This window comes from Chelonia mydas, chromosome 1 (genome assembly GCF_015237465.2).
Source record: "Chelonia mydas isolate rCheMyd1 chromosome 1, rCheMyd1.pri.v2, whole genome shotgun sequence".
Lineage (NCBI taxonomy): Eukaryota > Metazoa > Chordata > Testudines > Cheloniidae > Chelonia > Chelonia mydas.
Window position 1 is genome coordinate 87,805,086 of NC_057849.1, and position 21,488 is coordinate 87,826,573.

A 21,488-nucleotide genomic window follows, 5' to 3' on the forward strand; every position below is an offset into this window, starting at 1 on the left:
GCCGCATGCCAAAGGTTGCCAATCTCTGGATTCTATTCAAATGTGGTCCAGATTATTAGAGAGTTTGACAATCATGTTGTAGGCAATGTATCATAATAATGCGGCTTTATAAAATCCAGCACAAAGCAATTGAATACAATCTTTTTTTTTTAAAGAACTTCTTCTGTGGAGTCCTGGCCAGCCATATGAACTAAAATATGTAGTCAATGGGTACAAAGAGATCTAATGTACCTAGGTACAAAATAGCTCTTTTGATTAATCATGTCCATATAATCATAAGAATAATCTCTCGTCTACCCAGGTATGTGTACAGGCCCCAGGACTGTTGTGCATGAATACTCAAATACCAATTAAAATGCACAGGAACTCTTGCTTTCTGATAAATCAATGGAACTCTCATTAAATCTATGTGAATTGTGTGTAGATATTTCAGAACAGATGTACGCCCACCATCTTTACAACGAAATTACATACCACACAATATAGTTATTCTGCGTTACTTCTTTCTGTTATTCATTCATCAGTGTTTGAGTTTATAAAGCAAATATTATTTGCATTATAGTTCAGCATCTCCTTGGGCTATATGAGTTTGAGTGACTAATAGTGATAATTAGATTAAACCCATTAGTGCAGTAAGTGCATTTCTTATTTGATTTTTCGTGCAAACCTCAAACACCTTTTTGACTTCAGAGCCTGTGGGGTGACTGATACTGTGTATTTGGTCATTGCTGATCCATGCAGCGTGTTTGTAATTACATCTCCCATTGCTATAAAATGCAAAAGTTCAATGATTGTTTTGACACTAGCCCACTAGAGATTGTCCCATTCTGTTCTATGTAAAAGCTGAATTGCTACTTTTTTTCTTTACACAAATAAATTTGTAGAGCAGTGGTCCCCAACCTTGTTGTGGCCAATAGCACATTCATGTTTTCAGAAGAGTGTGGTGGGCACCAACAATTTTTCAAGGCTTATTTTGTATTTGTACATTAAACAATACGAAAATCATCATATTTAATATTACATAATATATGAATCCATAAGATAAAAAAGGTAATTTTACATGTAAAAGGTATTAATTAAATTATCTGGCAATTATTCTTTCACCTTACCATGTGAATTTGCTCTTTTTTATCTACCTGTAAGAAAAATTAAGGAATTTTTACAAAAATAAATATCATAAACATTTTTCATCTTATTTATTTTAAAAAAAATAAAATTATTTTTTGATCGGACAGTTTTTTGGAAAAATTTAGACTAGCTGTAGCAGAAAGTGTGGCTAGTAATATTTCAGTCCTATATATAAACATTGTTGAACTGCTGGTCCAAATATACTTATTATTCTTACTTTAACATAAATAGCCAGTTATGGTTAATTAAAAAATATTCTTTATATTGTTACTTGTATCTGGATTTCAATAAACAAACAAACAGATATGAAAAAAAAAGTTAAACACAAGTTAATCATGCCCGCTCATCAGCACTTAATGGAAAATAGATATCATTAATTCACATGTTTTTTCTAATAAAGTCAGTGTGATTTTTGGCACTGCATTTCTTCAGCCAATTTTTCGTAGTTGGGAGAGTAGGATGATATTCCCGTTCGTAAGCAATCGTCAAGATGGGCATCTGTAAGCCGAGATCTGTATTTTGATTTTATGATGTTCATTATTGAAAACAGAACTTCACATAGATAAGTGGAACCAAAATAAGATTTTATTTTTTATTCTACATTTTTTAAGGCAGGAAACTTTTTTCGGTCAACCAGATTCCAAAAGATTTCATCTGTTGTGCAGGATTTTAGAACAATATCATTTTGAAGGCCCAATTCTCCACGTCTTCTGTTCTTACTTGAATGAGACTCGCAATTGACGTAGCCATTTCTGTTACTCTATTTGGCAAGTAAAAGGATTCACAAGAAAGGCAACTTCAGGCTCAGTGATGGTGAACTGTTGAAATCTCTTTTCAAATTGTTCCAGAAGCGTTTGAATGTGGTAACAAATGGTGATGGGTTAAAATCTCTGTCACATACCATTTTCTTCATACTTGGGAAATGTACGAGAGATTTTGTCCTCATATGTGACATCCACAAGATCAGTTTTGCTTTGAATGATTTTATAGAACCTATCATTTGAGCCACATTTTTGTCTTTTCTCTGGAGCTCAAGATTTAAAATGTTCAATATTCAGTGATGTCCTCAAGAAAAGCCAAGTCCATTAACCAGCTGGAGTCTTCTAGTTGCTCAAAGTTCTGATCTGTGGACTTCAAAAATTCTTTGATCTCTTCAATTAGGCTTAAAAAAACATGAAAGAACTTTACCTTTGCTCAGCCACCGTACTTCTTTGTGCAAGATAAGATCAGATTGTTTATCATCAACTTCTTCCCACAGTGCCTTAAAAAGTCTGTGTTGCAAAGGTTTTGCTCAAATAGAGTTAATTATTTTAATAATTACATTCATGATGTGTTGAAAAGAAAGAACTTTGACGCACAAGGCTTCTTGGTGGATAAAGCAATGATAAGACATAAAGTTCGGAAAGGATTCATTCTTTTTGCAGGGTGCAATGAATCCATTGGCGCTGCCCATCATTGCTGGTGCCCCGTCAGTGGTGATTGCAGACAGCTTGTGTAGTGGCATACTAATTGATGTTGCACATGATCTGAATAAATTATAGATGTCCTCACCCTTTGTTCGCCCTTTCATAGGCAATACTTTTAGTAACACTTCTTTTACAGTGAAGTCACTAAATACCATCCTCACCATAACTGCCAACTGTGCTGTTTCCAATATATCTGTTGATTCATTGAACTGCAGTCAAAACCAGTCACATATTTCTAAGTCATCCTTTAGCTGAGTTTGCATGTCACTTGAAATTGCATGTATCCTCCTCGTAACTATGTTGTCTGATAACTTCAAGTCTTGTACTGCTGACAAAATCTCACGCTTATTAGGAAATCCTTGAAACAGGCAATCAGCACCAGTCAAAAATGCTTCCTTCAACAATTCACCATCTTGAAAGGGTTTTTTCTTCTTTGCGAGCAGATGAGCAATTTTAAAGGAAGCAATAGTAGCACTTTTAGACTTTACCACTTGTCTAGTGAAAACAGATTGCTGGGCAGATAGGTTTGATTTGAGTTGATTAATTTTCTTCTTTCTCAGCTCAGATTTAAGTGGATGGCTAATGTCAAAAGAGCTGTGATTAGTTTGGAAATGGCATTTGACATTACGTTTTTTCGGCACTGCAACAGTACCACCGCACAATAAGCAAACACATGTCCCTTTATTTTCAATAAAACAATAGGATTCTTCCCACTCTGGGTTGAAATAATATGTACGTTGTCTTTTATTTGAACCACTCATTTTGGGGCAAAATGTTAAAAAAATAATAAATCGCGAAGCACGAGAAAACAGGAGTATCAGTGCAGTGGAAGAATACTCGCATACAGGGCTGGGGGGCATCACATGCTAAGGAGCGGCATTCCATCCATTCTTGGGGCGGCAGAGTCCGAGTGGGGTTTTCTTTTTCTGCTTCGGCAGCTCGGGCGGCAGCAGTCCAAGCCGCTTTTGTGTGTGTGTGTGTGGCAGTTCTGGGCAGCGCAGAGAGAAGCCGGAGAGAAGCCGTGGCCCCACGTCTGCTGGGGACAGAGAACACTGGCGCTCGCAGCCTATGGCCCTGGAGTTCTCTGTCCCCAGCAGGAGCAGGGCCGCAGCTTCTCTCTCCTTTTGGCCACTATTTTTCACACAGTGTCGCTAGGAGGGTGCACATAAATGCCCAGGCGGGTGCCATGTCTCCCACGGGCACTGCATTGGGGACCACTGTTCTAGAGTGTTGACCCTGAATATAGTTGATTAGTTAATGTATTTCACCGTTCTTTCTACTAAAACAAATGAATAAGACCAGTGATTAAAGTTAGGGGCTGGGGGAAATTACAGATCTCTTTCCTCTGTTAAAATCAGAGAGAGAGTTCCTCCTCATCTTGACTGATAAGGTTAAATGTATAGGCATATTGCCTCTTTGTCCCTGGTTACTGTTGTGAGAACTCCTCTTCCTGTTCCAATCTTCTTAAATATACACTAAGATTCTGTAGCCCAGATCAAATTCATATCTACAGTGAAGCGAAATCAAAACTGCCCCGATGGACTGGATTGGAGCCAGCCCAGCTTTTTCTCATATACTCATAGACCTTAAAGTAGGAAGGGACCGTCATGATCATCTAGTCTGACCTACTGCACATCGTAGGCCACAGAACTTCTGGCTGAGATACTGAAATCCTTAAATCTTGATTTAATAACTTCAAGTTACAGAGAATCCACCATTTATACAAGTTCAAACCATCAGGTGACCCATGCCTACAGGCTGCAGAGGAAGGTTAACCGCACTCCCCGACAATCTGACCTGGGGGGGGGAAGTCCTTCCAGACCCCAAATATGGTGATCAGTTAGATCCTGAGCAGGTTGAGGAAACCCACCAGCCAGATACCTGAGACTGAATTATCTATAGTAATTCAGAGACCTCCCCATCTAGTGTCCCATCTCCAGCCACTGGAGATATTTGCTAATAGTAGTTGCTATTCTTCTGATTCACAAACTTTTGTTCATTTAAGAAGTAGCCTCCCAGCTCTACTGCCAGCAGTCTGGATTCACAAAATACTTGAAGTCAGAGGCAATAGTGGGCCTGATTTCAGTGGAGTTACATCAACAGAGAATTTGGTCCAATGTCCCTACCCTTTGCTCAGCTATCACTTTCCCCCATGAGTCTTGCAACTTCCAATTCAGAGCAGAAGTCACTAGCTTACTTGTGTGATCAGAGAGGTAAGCCCACCTGTGTTTTCTACTCTGAAGCCTAAGAAAGATGAGACTTATTTTCCTTTTTAAAAAGAAACTGATCAGAAGTTTTGCACTATTTGATCATCCTAAGAGAGAAAGAAAGATGCAGTTGCAAGAGAGTCTTCTTTACCTAAAGTGATAACCATTCTGTATTTAAAGATCCCTTGTTTATTGCCCAGTCTCCTGAAACCTGCACCCATAAAGCTAAACATTCAAAGATGTTGTGCTGCTAAATCAGGCAATTGGACAGTTTGCAAGGAGAGAAAAACTGGGGATTTGGTAAATTACACTTGTCCAAAGTTCACTTCGCAGGAGGAGCATGGCCTGGAAAATACCCTAAGCATGGAATGTTGAACATTGCATATCTGGCTGAAAAATTGAAGCTGCAGATGCAAAGGTGTGGTTGTTTTTTTTCCCCAGAGACTGTGTTCAGTAGGCCTCCTGCAGGTAACCAGACCACACAATTTTTCTCAGTAGACCAGCCATGTTAAAGGAACTGGAGACAGACAGTGAATTGGCAGCAGTTTTTGGTTTATGGCATGGCACTGACAACATGAACCCATTGCATGCTGGGACTCAGCAAAGGAACAAAGGGTTGGGAAAGAGATGAGGAAATAATTCTGGGAAGCCCTCTGGCCTGTGTTATGCAGGAGATCAGACTATATCAGCGGTGGGCAACCTGCGGTCCACTTCCTGCAGGTCCCATTGGCTGGGAATAGTGAACCGTGGCCATTGGGAGCTTCGGGCAACTGTTCCTGTGGACGGTCAATGTAAACAAACTGTCCTGCGGCCCACCAGCAGATTACCCTTATGGGTGGGCCACAGGTTGCCCATCACTGAACTAGATGATCACAGTATGAAGTATGAGAAAAAGAAGGAAAATGACCCATGAATGGAACAGAGGTCATGTATATCTCCATTAAAGAATTTAACGGACACAGCTAAATTGACTCTATCTAGCACAGGAAAGAAGGAGATACAATTCACAAACTATTGCAAACTTTTTACCAGGTGCAAAAAGGAAAGTTGGGAGAGTCACACACAGAAACCATGCTTAGGTGGCTACAATCATCACTATATGGGTGGTGCCTAGTGACAGATCCCATAAGGGAACAATCCAGAGACACCACAGTGATTTGAAGCCACTCTTCTGCTTTTAGCTATATGGAGCCATTTCTGAGTTTCAGTCTCAGAGGACTAGTCATTAGAATAGCTCCCACTCAGACAAGCTACACTAATAGCAAGTCAAAAGAGAGACAGTTCATGACATTTCACAGTATCTCTGTTCTGTTCTTAATGCAGGCTACTGCACTTCTGTTCTCAGTGAATGAAGCAACCTATGGAAAAAGAAAGGAGTCATAGTGACACAGTACCCTAGACCATGTCCTGATTTGCGCATTCTCAGGAGTTCTGGTCTGGCAGGGAGAGTCTGAGTCCCTTGAGATGCATGTGGTCTGCAAATACTTACTGGAGTACAATTAATTGTAACCAGCTTCCTGGATGCTACTGGGAACAGGCCATAGCAGAAATATACTTCCCTGATTCGAGAGATGCTTCTGAAAACGTTAATGATAAATTCTGATCCAATTATCTGTGCTCCTTAACAAAGAATTCAGTGCATTGCACAACAGCCCACTGCCATGCATTTCTTCTCCTGGAGAGAAATGGAACAACTCCTGCAATGCAAGCCTCTACCCTATCCTGATTCATGCAAATGTGGGTGCAAGTGTGCCCCTGAAGAGAATATCAGGTACATCTATTAGTGATTAATCATGCTGATTGGGGGAAAATGCACAAGCTTCTGTTGCCCCTTTGGCCAATGGGAAACTGAAATTTGAGGCTTTGGAAAGTAGTATCCATTTGGGTAAGAAATTAGTGACAGAGTTTGTGTGTAATTTCATTATTTGAAAAATGTACATGCATCTTGTTTCCTTGAGTAGCAGCTGGATTTAAACTTTATACAGACAGCTCTTTTACTGAAGAATCCTCAGGCGAAGGCATTTCTGCCTTGTCCAAACAAACAAACAGACAAACAAACAAACAAAGAACAGCTCCCTCTCCTCTAATTATTTCCAGAAACCCATAGAGACTTACTGGAAACACAACACTTTTTTTCCAGCCTCCAACTCAAGTTTGAAACTAGGGCTATGTCTTCACTGCCAGAAACAGTGTGTTTTTACAGTGAGATAATTAATGCACACTAGCTATCCTTCTATAAAATCCTAGTTAAGACACAGCTCTGTAAAGTTTACTGTGAGGTAGCTAGATTGGTCAACACTAGGATTTTACAGCAGGATAGGTTATGCACAATAGTTATCTCCCTGTAAAAACACACCTTTTTGGGCAGTGAAGGCAAAAGCCAGGAAACCTTGTTAGCTGTACACTCCCCTCCGGGCCATACAGTCTTATCAAATGGTTCCAGGCATCACCCTCTCTTTGGTTTGCAGCTGTTTTTACTACACAAGGGAGATTCTGTTAAGTATTTACTGCACCCACATACTATAAGAATGTCTGAGGTCACCATTGCTTCCAGGGACCCTAATGGTGGCCTACTGACACCTGTTTCATAACACTTCTGGATCAGTTCTGGGTCCAGTTCTGTTTAATATCTTCATCAATGATTTAGATAATGGTATAGAGAGTACACTTATTAAGTCTGCGGATGATACCAAGTTGAGAGGGGGTGCAAGTGCTTTGGAGGATAGGATTAAAATTCAAAACAATCTGGACAAACTGGAGAAATAGTCTGAAGCAAATAGGATGAAATTCAATAAGGACAAATACAACATACTCCATTTAGGAAGGGACAATCAGTTGCACACATACAAAATGAGAAATGACTGCCTAGGAAGGAGTACTGTGGAAAGGTATCTGGGGGTCATAGTGGACCACAAGCTAAATATGAGTCAACAATGTAACACTGTTGAAAAAAAAAAAAAGCAAACATCCTTTTGGGATGTATTAGCAGGAGTGTGGTAAGCCAGATATGAGAAGTAATTCTTTCACTCTACTCCTTACTGATTAGGGCTCAACTGGAGTATTGTGTCCAGTTCTGGACGCCACATTTCAGGAAGGATGTGGACAAATTGAAGGGAGTCCAGAGAAGAGTGACAAAAATGACTAAAGGTTTAGAAAACATGACCTATGAGGGAAGATTGAAAAAAACTGGGTTTGTTTAGTCTGGAAAAGAGAAGACTGAGAGGGGACATGATAGCAGTTTTCAAGTATGTAAAAGGTTGTTATAAGCAGGAGGAAGAAAAATTGTTTTTCTTAACCTGAGAATAGGACAAGAAGCAATGGGCTTAAATTGCAGCAAGGGAGGTTTAGGTTGGACTTTATGAAAAAATTTCTAACTGTCAGGGTGGCTAAGCACTGGAATAAATTGCCTAGGGAGGTTGTGGAATCTCCATCATTGGGGATTTTTAAGAGCAGGTTAGACAAATACCTGTCAGGAATGGTCTAGATAATACTTAGTCCTGCCATGAGTAGAGGTGACCAGACTAGATGACCTCTCAAGGTCCCTTCCAGTTCTATGATTCTATGATTTTCTATTATTTTTCTCCATTGTGACTTTATAATTTCCATTTTATGTAATATAATTTCTATAGTATGCATTATTTTACATACAAGTAAAACAATACAGAAACATTACAATGAAACATTACTGTGATTTCCTGTGAAAGTGTTGACAAATGTGATATGTCCCTGTGAAACATTTTGATTTAGTCAAATCAGCGTTTTACAGCAGAAAAGTTCTATTGGCAATTTTTTGACCACTTCTAATAATTATCATGGACTACACTCATTGCTCCTGTGCAAAGACTTACAGAAGGACAGATAGTCAGAGATACTTCCCAACTGATTTGGAAATACCGGTAAGTTACCTTTGAAAATCATCACCACAAACAAGGGTTTGATACACAAAGTGGGAAGAGGATATGGATTCCCAATCCCATGAGTCCTGAGGCTCTGTGAATAAGGTAAAGGAACCTTACATACATAAAGGCAATGGACAGCCACATGCTGGGTTGGCACTCTACTTTGCCCTGTTGACCTCTTATTCCTAATAGTACCACTTTCAGAAGAGCCATGCAGTCACTGGCTGAAATGCCTTTTGCTGCATGGTTGCAGTCATGAATTTGACTACACAGAAGCTAATGGATGGTATATCTGTGTTGTCAGACAGGAGTGAAGCTGCAGAGTTGTGGGCTGCTCGTTCTGGGCCTGCCCATTTCCTCAGAAACTAGTCCCCATGTTGCATGCAGGGAGGGCTTCTGATGTATTCTAGGGATGAGGAAGGATGATACCAAGTCCTCTTTGTTGTCCTCCTCCTTGAGTTTGATCCTCTCCACATGGTAAAACGATGCAGTAATCTGTGGCAATTTGCTTGCACATGTGGAGGGGGATGAGAAAGAAAGTGGAAAATAGGGGTCAGAATAGTTTAGGGGAAAGAATAGACATAGTTTATGCATCATGATCTTCCATAAAGGCCATTAGGTTGAGTGATCATGCATTGCCTCAGGGCAGAAACCAGTTATATGTTTTCAATTTAATACTATAGCTCGCTAAAAGGAATATAATTGTCCAGCAGACAATAGACTTGTCCAGCAAATCACTCCACCAAATTGTCAAGTGTGCACATAAAGTTTTTCACGTGACACGGGGATATTTCTGGAACCTTAGTTGCCTTGTGGAGAATAATATCCCATGACAGTGACAGCCAGGAAATCTATTGTTTTTGAATCAGTCCACACATTAGTGTGGAAATGCACTTGTTTTTCTTTATGCTGGTTGAAGTGCTCGTTTTACTGCGACTCAGCTTTTCAAGACAATAGCCAAAGATGGGAAAAGGGGATGTAGTAATATGGCTCTGCGGCTAAAACACCACATAATAGTTACCCTTCTCTAGTGCTGTGTGTAGAAGGGAGAATCAAACTTAATTTAGTGATGTTACTTTCAGTTCAGCTTGGTGTTATCTTGACATTGATTTTGCCTGCTGTGTGTGAAGTTATTTTCCATAGCACCACTTAGGTCAAAACCTTACATAACACCTTCATAGTCAGCTACCTGATAAAACTGCATTTGAGAGATATATATGAAGGGTGGGAATATCAAAGGAACTTTCTTTATTGGACAATAATATAATTAATTAATTAGTAGAATACTTACTTCACAAGGCCTAAAGGTATAAGCATGCAAAAATTCAATTTCTTGTCCAAATTGTGTGAATCACTAAACACCACCAGCCCCTGTGACTGTTCCTACCCTGGTCTGCACATAGCCTCATTCTTCCCAATAGGTCCTGGACACCTTCTAAGTCCTCTGTTCTCTAAGGCTATGTCTACATTTTTGTGCTGCACTGGGTATTTGTCTGTGTATTGCTAGCTCATGTACCCTGTACCTGCATTGAGTGTCCTCATATGCTGTGCTGGGCATGAGTATACACTGCCGGCACCCACACTGCCCCTTTCTGGTACACAACAGTAGTTCTACCATTTCAGGGATAGTGGAATTATATAAACAGCTTGCAGCAGCCCTCCTGCACCAGATCACTCATTTTTGGAAAACCATACCAGTACAAAATCAGGCTGCTAGCTCCCTTTGTGAGCTGACAACACCTGACAGCTACTGATCAGTTGCAAATCAGTGTCTGCAGGATTAGGAAGTCAGCTGTCAGGCTGATGGTTGTACAGGTTTGCCATTCTGTCAACACTGTAATCTACCTAGAGGTGGTTGCCATAACCAAAGTCCTTGAAATTAGAGCAAGATTTCAGAGAATGGGGTTTCCAAACTTTGCAGAAGCCATCGATGGAAAACACATCCTAAAACTTTGCCCAGAAAAAGGGGCCAGTGAACATGTGAACCAAAAAGCTTTAATATTCACTCATTCTCCAAGGCTTAGTGGACCACAGGGGACTGTTCATGAACACCAATGTTGGACACACAGAGACGGTCCATGATGCCTGTGTGCTCAGGATGGCAGGATTGTATCTCAGGGGGAAGAAGGGACTTTATTCCCCAGACATGATGTGGTTGTGAACAGTGTATCTGTGCCATCATTTATTTTGGGGGACCCTGGATAGTTGCTCCTAATGTGGCTCATGAAGCCACACACCAACATCGCTGACCCAAGAAAAGGGAATTTAACTATAGAGTCAGTAGTTGCAGAACAGTGGTGAAGGGTGCCTCTGGATGCCTGAAAGCTCAGTGGTGATACCTGTCGACCTTTCTGGATGTCAATGTAGCCAATGTGAGTCACATTATTGTGGCATGCTGTGCCTTGCTGACACACAAGACTGAAGGAAAATACTTCCAGAGTGAATGGGCACAGGACAGATCTGGTTTTCAAAGCCTGTGCAGGAAGCTGGATCCCACCCATGTGCACACTGCTCCTGGTTCCCATTAGGCAAGGGAAATTCATGGTACAATTTACTTGCACATTGTGAATCAATGTGGATCCAGAAGGTGACTTGGGACTATGCCAGCAGACACTATTGTAACACTGTGGTGCTGCTGGAAAAGTTCAATAGAGTATTGCCACATAGTTGTGTTGCAATGTACCTTGGTAGATTTCAGTCACCTGCATCTGATGTTAATGTACTAACCGAAAGAAGGCAATTGGGTGAGAGCCTTGGGTTGAGCAGATCAGGGGAAAAGGAGGAAGGTTGTGATAGGGTTCAGGTGGGGAAAGAAGAGTTTTAAGACACTTATGGCTGTGCAAAGACACAACATCACTTTTCCTTCCCCATACAAATGGGAGCCATGTGGAAAGAGGTTGGGAGTGCTTGGTTGCTTGGTCCCACCTAGGTCCATGAAGGGAAAGGGAATGGATGGTTTGGTTGTCTGAGGGATGTCATAGTGGTCCATTCTCCCTGTGACAATTTCAAATATTTTGTACCATTCCCAATCCCTGGTGTCTGTCCCTCTGTCCCTTAGGGTTCCCTCTAAGCTGCATGACCGCGCAGCAGCCGGTCAGCCACGCAGCCACCGGGGCCTGGACAGGAGAGCAGCCACTGGCGCCTCTCCCCCAGCCCTGTCCCCAGCCCCAGAGCTGCCACAATCAGGGAGAGGTGCCTCTCACCCGGCCCTGGGCTGCGGCTGTGAGAGAGGGCTGGGGGAAGTCCTCTCTTCCTACCACAGCCCTGGGGCAGCCTGCACCCTAAACCCCTCATCCCCGGCCCTACCCCAGAGACTGCACCCCAGCCGAAGCCCTCACCCCCTGGACCCCAATCCTCTGCCCAGCCCTGAGCACCCTCCCACACTCCAAACCCCTCAGCCCCACCTGCACCACTCATCACTTCCACATTGGTGCACATAACACAATTCATCCCACACATAGATATAAAAAATTAGAGGGAACATTGGCAATCTGTCCCCTCCCTGAGCTGAGACACTATGCAGAAGCCAAGAGAAGAGGAAGTGGGTAAAACATCAGTCCCAGTAGCTTCACATACATAGTGCCATGTTCTTTATCAGTGGAGAGGTGACAGGCTTGTGGAGTTAATCCAAAAATTCAGGGAAGAAAATAAACTTCTGAAGTGACTTTCTGTTTCCCTATCCTTTTCAATGCTGTTTACTGGATACATGGGCCAGATTTTCTGGTGAGGCAGGGAGAGCTAAGTGGTGCATGGATGTTTTCTTCTGTTCTCTATTCCTTTTCCATGGGAACGCTGTCTATAGCTTAGCATACAGTCTCAAATTGTCTCTCAGTCCTGTAAACATAATTGAGCAAATTTTGGGTGTATTAGAAATTCAAACTGGTTCTTCAGATTTAATGGCAGGGCAAATGTGTTTAGTCCACCTTCATAAATCACAAAACGTTTCCACTCAGCAATATGAAGCATCTTTCTGGAATATGTAGCTGGGTATCCTACTCAGGACTGGAAAGTCACTTCTCTTTTCCATTCTGGTTCTCTGAACATTGCTATGTTCTCCAATGATGGCCGCTTTTTAATGAAGAGCTAGGTAACTATAGAAGTAGCATAATCCCTGAAAGGAACCGAAACCCACTCCTGCTGGCACCTGGATGCATTATAAACAGTGAAACATTTTGATAACAGTACTGTAATCTTGAACAATTTTTACCCTCAGCCCCTTCTTCATGGGATGCAAAAGTAGTCAGAGGGAAGGAGGCTGCAACAGTAGCATTCCTGGAATGCTAAGAAGTATCAATATTTGAAACTTATGTTGGGGGGGGGATTTATAGGTTACTTCAAGGGTGAAATGAAATATAATGCTAGTCTTGTCTTTGACTTGCCAAGACATTCCTATGCCAACAGGGAAAACATTCCACCGGTAGGGCAGGATCTGAACTGCAGAGATAGGAGAGGGAGAAGACTTGCTTATTGGCATTGACAGAAGGAGTCAGGAGAACTTTGAGTTCCGTAGGGTAAAGGATAATCGGGTTATTAGGAAGGAGGAGGAACTGATTTACTGGTTCATAGAGCAGGAGCATGCCCAGGGGGAACAGGACCACACACTTATACAGATTCTGGTACAACTGGTGAAGAAAAATTTCAGAACCTGCCTGCTGCCATGACCATTGCTCTTCTCTGGGAAAAGGCAGCACCTTCTCCTCTTTCTCTTCCTCCTCTCTGTAGTTGCCACTCAGGCTGCTGCTGAGGTAGTGAATCCCACCACCACCCCTGCCAGGGAGAAACATGCTGGACACCTGGCACAACAACTTGTGCTGGCACCTGTAACCCCTCACAGTGAAACCACCTCAGAGCATGCAGGAAGGGAACAATGAGCCCAATCCAGTCCCTGTAACCCAGCCTCTGTTCAGCCCACTAACCCTATACGGAAGATGTCCCTGTTTGTCCTCCTGCACAATATTCCACAGTCATTCCCCACCCTTGTCAGCGTGATGGGAAGGGTAAGGGCAAAGCAACTTGTCCACAGACAGTAACATTTGCCCACTTCTCAGGGAATTTGACTGGGTGTTTTGTTCATTTGTTCCTGTTACAAACTGTCTTAGCTCTATGTACTATGTATGTCTGTAAACAAGTCACTGTTCACTTCGCTTTGTGTGTGCACCTTGCTTTCTGAGTATGATCAATGTCATATTTCCCACACATTTGGGATGGGACAACAGGATTCACAACACAAGACTGTGATTTCTGTAAATGTGTGGTGCCAATGAAATGCAATGAATATGTCCCTCCTATGGTCCCTTCCCTCCCAGCCATGAATTTCCTACTGTAAAGAAAAATAAATAAAAAAACAGTGTTCATGACAATGAACTAAATTGTGAAATAACCATTTCTGTTCAAAGCAGGAAAATGAAACCAGAACAGAAGTTAGCAAAGCCATAAAGACATTTCAGTTAACAACTTAATTGACAATACAGATAAAGGAAACCAAAGTAAACTAACAGTGAAGATATCTAACGTGGAATGGAGTTTTTACAACCCCTTCTCCTTCTCCCCCTTCCAAAAATAACCATGGGAATACTCATGCATAGCACCTTACATGCATTGTGAGTAACAGTGTCAGAAAACATTGTGAGGAAGGAATTGGTTGAAGCCCCTCCCAAAACCTTACAGAATTGTTTTTAAAATACTTTAACAATGCCCCATTATGCACCCTGAAACAGAGCCATCACACACACTCACATTTCTCAGTGATGGCATGAAAGGGCATATGCACTCTCTGTAGGAGAAAGCAATAGCTAAAGGTGTTCTGGTTCCTGCAGCATCTCAGAATCCTCCTCAGGTTCCTCTATGGGTGCTTCCTCAACCAGGTCCATGGGTAGAGGTGCAGAATCATATGCCTCTCCAGGGCTTCCTCCATGACCTCCTCCAAAGTCCCTCCTGCCTCCTCACCCTGCCCCTCATCAGCATCCCATCATGTGATGAGGAAGCTCCTGAGTTTGAGTAGGGGCATTTTAAACACTGGAAGCTTCAGACAGACTGGACCTGAATGCTGGGTCAGTGAAGCATCCTATTCTGGAAGCTAGAATTTGGAGGCCTGCAGGCTTTTATTTAATTCACAAGAGAGAGAAATGTCCCTGTGACTTTTATTTTATGAAAGCCAGACCCACCATTTGAGCTAACCTGTGATGGAGGGAAAATACACAAAGTGCCCAGAAACTCCTCTGTCAAGGGAACAGAAATATAGGAACACCTGTCACAACAGTACCATCTCCTTTCCCCACTCAGCACACTGCTTCCTGAGGGGAACCAGCTGAAATGATAAAGGTCTTTGACTTCAGTGAACAACCTTTTATTTTAGGGAGATGAAACTAAAGAGTAGCTTATGATTAGGCTCCTCAGGCACACGATGATCTCTCTGACTCTCTCAAGAGCAACCAACTTCTCCTTCTTCCTTCAAAAGGTTAAAGGTCACAATGTCCAGATTGAACAAAGACAAAGTTAACAAGCAACATATTATATTATTGTAAATATTATAGCTGCCTTCTGCCACAGACTTTGCAGAACACTGGTGTAATTTACTGTAAGTATTATCCAGTCACTGTGAGAGTTCACCTCGTTTTGACAACTATTATGGGTTCAGCTTTTGGAACTTTAGATATTATAAGCTCTTACCTCATTATAATTATTGCGTGCATTGAATACAGGTTAAATAAAATAACTGCTGCTTCTCACAAAAGAATTGCAATATTTACTTAGAAGTCAATGTTCCAGATGAACTCAGTTCACACCAGCTGAGGAACCTGACCACAAAGACCTAAAATATTTTATATTGTTTTTGCTAATTTGACTTTCTAAATAAAAATATTGAAACAAATCCAACGTACACACATTTTTGATATTCATAATATTGGTTTGGAATCATAGATTTGTATTTGTATCTTGAGCTCAGAATACTATACATTGTGTGGATGAGGGAAAAAAAGATGGATAAAATAATTCACACTCAGGCCTTTCCCCCTTGCTGTTCCTCTTAATTTGAGAATTTGCATATTAGAAAAAAATATCTTTTTGTACTATCTATGAGGAATGAGTTTAATGCATATGAAGGCTGTACCTTGGAGAGATAGGGCCAGATCCTCAGGGTAAGCCCTCAGCTTGTCAAAGTGTGTGTCACTCCGGAAACAATACAAAGGCATAGGGCCTTCCCATGGATAAGTCTGTAGATACTAGAGGAATCCTCCAGGTTCAAGGGCAGATCCCCTGGATCATTTGAAAATCCTCCTCCCCATCCTCAACAGAAATGTCAGGGCAGAACACAATGAGGGGCTTACTGTGGAGTTTTGTTCCCCATTAGTCCCTTTCTTTTCAGGTGATAAGGTTGGCCCTTTATTTATTTATTTGACTTGAAATGGCTGTATTATTAAATCATATTCTCATTCAGATACATGCAGCATCATATATGAAATTCTAATTTTTTCCAGGGCTGAAACCTTTCCTGTGATAGTATCTGTCTGAATCATAGAATCATAGAATATCAGGGTTGGAAGGGACCTCAGGAGGTCATCTAGTCCAACCCCCTGCTCAAAGCAGGACCAATCCCCAATTAAATCATCCCAGCCAGGGCTTTGTCAAGCCTGACCTTAAAAACTTCTAAGGAAGGAGATTCTACCACCTCCCTAGGTAACGCATTCCAGTGTTTCACCACCCTCCTAGTGAAAAAGTTTTTCCTAATATCCAACCTAAACCTCCCACACTGCAACTTGAGACCATTACTCCTTGTCCTGTCCTCTTCTACCACTGAGAATAGTCTAGAACCATCCTCTCTGGAACCATCTCTCAGGTAGTTGAAAGCAGCTATCAAATCCCCCCTCATTCTTCTCTTCTGCAGACTAACCAATCCCAGTTCCCTCAGCCTCTCCTCTTAAGTCATGTGTTCCAGACCCCTAATCATTTTTTGTTGCCCTTCGCTGGACTCTCTCCAATTTATTCACATCCTTCTTGTAGTGTGGGGCCCAAAACTGGACACAGTACTCCAGATGAGGCCTCAGCAATGTTGAATAGAGGGGAACGATCACATCCCTCGATCTGCTGGCAATGCCCCTACTTATACATCCCAAAATGCCATTGGCCTTCTTGGCAACAAGGGCACACTGCTGACTCATATCCAGCTTCTCGTCCACTGTCACCCCTAGGTCCTTTTCCACAGAACTGCTGCCTAGCCATTCGGTCCCTAGTCTGTAGCGGTGCATTGGGTTCTTCCGTCCTAAGTACAGGACCCTGCACTTATCCTTATTGAACCTCATCAGATTTCTTTTGGCCCAATCCTCCAATTTGTCTAGGTCCCTCTGTATCCTATCCCTGCCCTCCAGCGTATCTACCACTCCTCCCAGTTTAGTATCATCCACAAATTTGCTGAGAGTGCAATCCACACCATCCTCCAGATCATTTTTGAAGATATTGAACAAAACCGGCCCCAGGACTGACCCCTGGGACACTCCACTTGACACCGGCTGCCAACTAGACATGGAGCCATTGATCACTACCCGTTGAGCCCGACAATCTAGCCAACTTTCTACCCACCTTATAGTGAATTCATCCAGCCCATACTTCTTTAACTTGCTGACAAGAATACTGTGGGAGACCGTGTCAAAAGCTTTGCTAAAATCAAGAAACAATACATCCACTGCTTTCCCTTCATCCACAGAACCAGTAATCTCATCATAGAAGGCGATTAGATTAGTCAGGCATGACCTACCCTTGGTGAATCCATGCTGAGTGTTCCTGATCACTTTCCTCTCATGTAAGTGCTTCAGGATTGATTCTTTGAGGACCTGCTCCATGATTTTTCCAGGGACTGAGGTGAGGCTGACTGGCCTGTAGTTCCCAGGATCCTCCTTCTTCCCTTTTTTAAAGATTGGCACTACATTAGCCTTTTTCCAGTCATCTGGGACTTCCCCCGTTCGCCACAAGTTTTCAAAGATAATGGCCAATGGCTCTGCAATCACAGCCGCCAATTCCTTTAGCACTCTCGGATGCAACTCGTCCGGCCCCATGGACTTGTGCACGTCCAGCTTTTCTAAATAGTCCCTAACCACCTCTTTCTCCACAGAGGGCTGGCCACCTACTCCCCATGCTGTGTTGCCCAGCGCAGCAGTCTGGGAGCTGACCTTGTTAGTGAAGACAGAGGCAAAAAAAGCATTGAGCACATTAGCTTTTTCCACATCCTCTGTCACTAGGTTGCCTCCCTCATTCAGTAAGGGGCCCACACTTTCCTTGGCTTTCTTCTTGTTGCCAACATACCTGAAGAAACCCTTCTTGTTACTCTTGACATCTCTTGCTAGCTGCAGCTCCAGGTGCGATTTGGCCCTCCTGATTTCATTCCTACATGCCCGAGCAATATTTTTATACTCTTCCCTGGTCATATGTCCAATCTTCCACTTCTTGTAAGCTTCTTTTTTATGTTTAAGATCCGCTAGGATTTCACCGTTAAGCCAAGCTGGTCGCCTGCCATATTTTCTATTCTTTCGACTCATTGGGATGGTTTGTCCCTGTAACCTCAACAGGGATTCCTTGAAATACAGCCAGCTCTCCTGGACTCTTTTCCCCTTCATGTTAGTCCCCCAGGGGATCCTACCATCCGTTCTCTGAGGGAGTCGAAGTCTGCTTTCCTGAAGTCCAGGGTCCGTATCCTGCTGCTTACCTTTCTTCCCTGCGTCAGGATCCTGAACTCAACCAACTCATGGTCACTGCCCCCCAGATTCCCGTCCACTTTTGCTTCCCCCACTAATTCTTCCCTGTTTGTGAGCAGCAGATAAAGAAAAGCTCCCCCTAGTTGGCTCGTCTAGCACTTGCACCAGGAAATTGTCCCCTACGCTTTCCAAAAACTTCCTGGATTGTCTATGCACCGCTGTATTGCTCTCCCAGCAGATATCAGGAAAGTTAAAGTCGCCCATGAGAACCAGGGCGTGCGATCTAGTAGCTTCTGCAAGTTGCTGGAAGAAAGCCTCATCCACCTCATCCCCCTGGTCCGGTGGTCTATAGCAGACTCCCACCACTACATCACTCTTGTTGCTCACACTTCTAAACTTAATCCAGAGACACTCAGGTTTTTCTGCAGTTTCGTACCGGAGCTCTGAGCAGTCATGCTGCTCCCTTACATACAGTGCTACTCCCCCACCTTTTCTGCCCTGCCTGTCCTTCCTGAACAGTTTATAACCATCCATGACAGTACTCCAGTCATGTGAGTTATCCCACCAAGTCTCTGTTATGCCAATCACATCATAATTCCTTGACATCACCAGGACCTCCAGTTCTCCCTGCTTGTTTCCAAGGCTTTGTGCATTCGTATATAAGCACTTGAGATAACCTGCTGATCGCCCCTCATTCTCAGTATGAGACAGGAGCCCTCCCCTCACAGACATTCCTGCCTGTGCTTCCTCCCGTATCCCGCTTTCCCACTTACCTCAGGGCTTTGGTCTCCTTCCCCCGGTGAACCTAGTTTAAAGCTCTCCTCACTAGGTTAGCCAGCCTGCTCACAAAGATGCTCTTCCCTCTCTTCGTAAGATGGAGCCTGTCTCTGCCCAGCACTCCTTCATGGAACACCATCCCATGGTCAAAGAATCCAAAGCCTTCTCTCCGACACCACCTGCGTAGCCATTCGTTGACTTCCATGATTCGACAGTCCCTGCCCCGGCCTTTTCCTTCCACGGGGAGGATGGACGAGAACACCACTTGCACCTCAAACTCCTTTATCCTTCTTCCCAGAGCCACGTAGTCGGCAGTGATCTGCTCAAGGTCATTCTTGGCAGTATCATTGGTGCCCATGTGGAGAAGCAGGAAGGGGTAGCGATCCGAGGGCTTGATGAGTCTCGGCAGTCTCTCCGTCACATCGCGAATCTTAGCCCCTGGCAAGCAGCAGACTTCTCGGTTTTCCCGGTCAGGGAAAGTGTGTGAAAGTTGCATGATGCCTTTTTTAACTTTTTGAGAATCTGTCTCCTTATACATTTTCTATTTAAAAGAGACTCTATATAATCCGCTGAAGTAATTGATAAATTATATTAAATAGAACAATACAGACAAAATCCTGCAATAAACATTACTGAGGTAGTTTCAGTGCAATGAGATTCCTTTAACCGTGAAAACATTTTGAATTTTTTCAGTTCAGTTACACATTTCCATCTTTATTGTACTGCACTTCAAGATAAAAGCAAAATGTTATCATTAGGTAAAGTTGCTTTTCCCATAATTGTAAGCAATCAGTTATGCTTCATACTAATGGTCTTTCAGACATGCAAATTAGCAGCAAATTCTCTTCCAGCATCACATCTTGTCTCAGATTCTCAGTCCTGGTAAGTTAAGTACAAATCTGCATGATGTTTATTCTTTGAGCAATATCAATGATTCAAGACCTTGTTAATCTAACCTTTAGTGTAAAAATGTCAGTTTACTTCTGAGGGGCCAGCAAAGCATAGACTTTTCACATCCAAATTTTCCCACCTGCAGTCAGGGGTGTCAGTTCTGAGGATTTTCGTTATCATTTTAACATTTGGTTGACATAACTTCATTTTATAAGACTCCTGCTGAATTTTTACTTTAAAGAGTAAAACAAAGGAGTAAAGTTATGACTATTCACCAATCATCCAAACGATCTACCTAAACTATCTATCCAGACTACAGAATTCTATGAGCACCCTCATATTGGTCCCTGTATGTCAGACTAAAGCCTGCAGCATCCCTGATTCTTCTCTTTACTTATTCTTACGGAAAGGAAGGCTCAGTAGCCCCACATTGTGCTGTGCCAGGTACAATTTTGTTTGACATTTAGCTATGCTGGATGAATGCCACGTTATATAGAGGAATGCTGAGCAAAGCTCATGCCCAGAAGCAGTGGAGGATGGTTAAAGTAGTACTGCAGAGATTTAGAGGAGTGACGGACAGATAGGGCCAGATCCAAAGTCCATTGAAGTCAATGTGCTGTCTGCAATGGGCTTTGAATCAGGCCCCCTGAGAATGACTGATAACATTAGGGAGTGTCATTAAAGCAATTGCATCATTCTTTTTTTTTCTTCTAGAGACACTACTGCTTTTTATGACATATTGAGAGCTACTTTATGTTAATGAAAAGGTTTATTCATGATTGAGGTCATAACAAATCATGGGTAATGGTTGCTTCCTCAGTGCCTGTCAATGTTCTCTGTAGAAATAATTTTGTGTTCCAAAGGTCACTGGATAGATACAAACATGTAAGAGGCAGATTGAAGAAATCCAAGGTCAAAAAAAGCATTTTTAGCCTCCCTCATTCATTACATCTCCCAAATTGATATCTAAAAAGATAAGGCATTTTTAAGCCTTAATTATTCGGGGTAGTGTTTCATATATATAAACATTTTAAAGAGAATAAGGGGACTGTTTACACATAAAGTTTGTGTTATACTGGAGTATAAATCTACCTTGCACTTACACTTGGATATAAATCTACCCAGCACTAAGTAACATATTACTTTTCTTAGGTTTATCTAATTTGTAGTAATCTTGCTGTCACATATTAGGTCACACTTTTTTGTATCATCTTCATTTATTACATTACTTTGTAGTTAAAAATATTCCTGCAGGTTTACAGTTTTAAAAATACCATATTAATTTTTTTTTCAAGCTAAAATATATATATTTTGAAAACTATATTAGTGTGTGTATATGTATGTGTATATATATATGTAAATTTACACACACACACATATATTTGTCTAAGCCTGGACAATGAAAATGGACTAATCAGCTTCATTTTTGTTTAT